The following is a 4,225-nucleotide window of genomic DNA, read 5'->3' on the forward strand; positions in this document are numbered from 1 at the left end:
GGTGATCTTAGCTACATTTTATGATCAAGTTCCCCAATGCACCTGCAGAAAAGTTCTAGACTGTAGTTGCTTATTTATTTAATAAGTATTTTACATATTAATATGTATAATTTATATTTCATATAAATAAATATATGAAATAAGAAAAAAAATTACAGTATTTTGCACACGATACTTTTTTCAGGAATACAGTGAGCCATAATATAAGGAATATTTATTATCAATATCGTCAAAAAAAAAAATGTGAGGCTGGGCACAGTGGCTCACACCTATAATCCCAGCACTTTGGGAGCCGAGGCAGGCAGATCACTTGAGGTCAGGTGTTCGAGACCAGCCTGGACAACATGGTGAAACCCTGTCTCTACTAAAAATACAAAAATTAGCTGAGTGTGGTGGTGCATGCCTGTAATCCCAGCTACTTGGGAGGCTGAGGCAGGAGAATTGCTTGAACTGGGAGGTGGAGGTTGCAGTGAACCACGATTGTGGCACTGCATTCCAGCCTGGGTAACAGAGCAAGACTCCGACTCAAAAAACAAACAAACAAAACATAAATTAGTTGGGAGTGGTAGTGGGCACCTGTAGTTCCAGCTACTTGGGAGGCTGAGGCAGGAGAATCGCTGGAACCCAGAAGGCGAGAGTGCAGTGAGCCAAGATCATACCACTGCATTCCAGCCTGGACGATAGTGCAAGGCTCCATCATAAATGAATGAATGAATGAATGAATGCTCTTGACTGCTGTGGTCCTGACTCAGATTAAAGCAGTGAGCTTTTGTTGGTTGGTTATTGTCTCCTTTTTTTTCCGTCCGGGTTTTAGCGACAAGAGATGCAGGTACATGGCAAAATATTGAGATATCTATGCCAGGCTACTAATATATGTGTAACGCTATACTCAACAATAGTTAAGAGTAATTCATTTAGTGTTTATGTACCTAGCAATAAAGTAAGACCACCTCAGTGAGAACAAACAGATGCTGTTTATTCAGAGCTTGTTATAGCAAGAGATTCTGCCACTGTTTCTTGTGTTTGGCAGACTCAGAGCCAGGCAGGGGAGTGGGGAAGCTTCTGAGTGAAAAAAAAAAGGGATGGTTTTCGGTATGCTTAGATTGTAGGTCGTTGGCAAGGGGAAATTGGAGGCAGGCTAACTACAAGCAAGGCATCCTATGTGATTAGTTTATGTGTGTTTGGCTGGTTGATCCTGATTTGGAAGTGGGGCAAAAAATTGGGAGGCTGATAGTCACTAACCAAGTCCTGATGTTCTAGGCCAGTTGCTGCATGGGCTGTGGGTTGGCCCCCGGGACTGGTTGCTGTTAAGGTTGTGGGCTAGTGTTCTACTGTCATTTAGATCTGTTCATTGTCTCACTAGCCATGAACGCAAGACAACTTAACCAGCAGGGCAAGTTTATTCATTTATTTAACACTTACGGTCTTTTGCCAACTTGTCCAAAAATCGGAAATTAAAATGAGAGCTGAAACTAGTCAATCTGTGGGTCAAAGTTTCCCTCCCTCATCTGATTAGTCAATGTTGGCAGGGATGTGTTCACCACATTAATGTTACCAATGCGCTTTTGGTGGACTGGAAATGCCTGTTGATGCTGAAACTTCTTGGCTAGTTATCAAACAGCTTTAGGGCAGATACTCTGATGAGTCTGTGCTAATCTTTTTTTTTTTTTTCAAGATGGAGTCTCACTCTATCGCCCAGGCTGGAGGGCAGTGGTGCAATCTCGGCTCATTGCAATCTTTGCCTCCTGGGTTCAAGCAATTCTCCTGCCTCAGCCTCTCGAGTAGCTGGAATTACAAGTGTGTGCCTCCGTGCCTGACTAATTTTTGTATTTTTAGTGGAGACGGGGTTTCATCCTGTTAGCCAGGCTGTTCTCGAACTCCTGACCTCGTGATCAGCCCACCTCAGACTCCCAAAGTGTTGGGATTACAAGCGTGAGTCACCGCACCCGGCCGAATCTGTGCTAATCTGACGTTAGCCTTCAGAGCTGGGAATGCGGACCTGACTCTCGTACACGCTCCTGTGGAGTTAGGGGGATATATTTATGTTGTTGACAGTTACTTTCACGTACAGTTGTTGCCACTTCCAGGAATACTCCTTCCCCTATGAGGCAAACTCATCTAGCTTTGTAACACTGTTGCAGGTTAGCCCAGCTAAAGACAGGGTCCTTGTCCCCACAGCTACAGAAATTTAGGCTTGCAGACGGTTTGAAGGGTGAATAAAGCAGGGTTTTATTGGTTGAAAAGGAAAAAAAAAGTGGTGGAACAGGGACTCTCTGCAAAGCCACAGCCCCTGCCGGGGCATTTCCGCACTTCCTACCTCGCGTTTGAATCCCAGGTTCCACGCAGGAACAGGAGGGGACCGGCCTCTGTGGCTCCACCCCGGTGCGCGTTCCCAGTGCGGGCTGGTAGGAGTTTTGCCAGGGACCCCCTCCCACCTGGGTGTCTCAACAGGAAAGTGTGATATATCTTGATTCACAATATGAATATATCTCATGGGGCCTGGCACCTGAGGTATGTAGGTTGTGGAGGAGAAACTGTTTGAAATGTACTGAGTCAGAAACTATGAAAATTCTTCCACTTATCACATACTAAAATTATAAGCTAAGGATTTGGTTCTCTTGATTGAGCTTTAGTCAAATAGAAACGTACTCAATACGTCAGAGGCATTCGAACCAAAGCGACTCCATCTTGAATAGGGGCTAAGTAAAATGAGGCTGAGACCCGCTGGGCTGCGTTCCCCGGAGATTAGGCATTCTTAGTCATGGGATGAGGTAGGTTGACACAAGATGCAGGTCACGAGAAGACTCGGATGATAAAACGGGAGCAGTAAAGAAACCTGCCAAACCCACCCAAACCAAGACCGCAATGAAAGTGACCTCTGGTTGTCCTCCCTGCTCATTATTTGCTAATTATAATACATTGGCATGCTAAAAGACACTCCCACCTGTGCCATGACCATTTACAAATGCAATGGCAATGTCAGGAAGTTACCCTATATGGTCTAAAAAGGGGAGGAACCATCAGTTCTAGGAACTCCCCACCCCAATCCTGGAAAACTCATGAATAATCCACCCTTTGTTTAGCATACAATCAAGAAACAACCATAAGTATACTCAGTCAAGCAGTCCATGCCACTGCTCAGACTATAGCGTGGCCATTTTTTTCCCCCCATTCCCTGCTGGAGTTGCCTTTCTTTCATTTCTTTATGCCTTTAATAAACTTGCTTTCATTTTACTCTGTGGAATTGCCTTGAATTCTTTCTTCAAAGAGGTCTAAGAACCCTGTATTGGGGTCTGGATTGGGACCCCTTTCAGATAATAAATATGCAGTGTAGACAATAACAAATGTCTCATATTTTAAAAAACAGAAATCATGCAAACCAGAATTTATAAGAATTCTGTTTGTAGAAGACAAACTTTGATAGCAGTTAGAATATATTAGAAATAAATATTAACTTTTTTCTTTTCTCTCTCCCTCAATTATGAACTTTTGTATCTAATTTTTAAATCATAATTTATATATTTTTTCCTTTCATACCTAGTCCCATAAATATATTCTTTTCCTTAATAGGAGACCTCTAATTTTACAAGCTTTAAGACCCACAGTATTTGTTTTTCAACAAAATGATTGACACAAGATAATTGTTATCTTCCCTGAAGCTTGTTTTAATACTTACTGAGAGTTTTCTTTCTTCTTACTCAAATATATACCTTTGAAATTTCCCAGAGTTAATTCTTCCATTTATTTATGACCACCCTCCCAAGTTATATTTTCATCTGGGTGGGAAATTTCAGTAAGTGCTATTTTATGGCTTAATGTGTAGTGTCAATTATTATTTTTTCATTAGGCCCTTTACATATGTAGGTGTCTTAGTCTGTTTGTGCTGCTATACCAAAATACTGGATGCTGAGTAATTTATAAAAAACCAAAATTTATTTCTTACAGTTCTGGAGGCTGGAAAGTCCAAGATCAAGGCATTGGCATGTTCTGTGTCTAGTGACGGACATGGTCTCTGATTCCAAGATGCTGTCTTGTTGCTGCATCTTCCAGAGGGGAGGACTACTGTAACTTCATGGCTGAAGGCAGAAGGGCAAGACAGCCAAACACTGAACACTTCATGAAGTTTCTTATAAGGACCTTAATCCCATTTATGAGGGAGGAGCCTCTTGGCCTAATCACCTCTTAAAGGCCCCACCTTTTTTTTTTTTTTTTTTTTTTTTTTTTG

This window comes from Sapajus apella, unplaced genomic scaffold, assembly GCF_009761245.1.
Source record: "Sapajus apella isolate SASKATOON/1434 unplaced genomic scaffold, GSC_monkey_1.0 scaffold6, whole genome shotgun sequence".
In the NCBI taxonomy this organism is placed as follows: domain Eukaryota; kingdom Metazoa; phylum Chordata; class Mammalia; order Primates; family Cebidae; genus Sapajus; species Sapajus apella.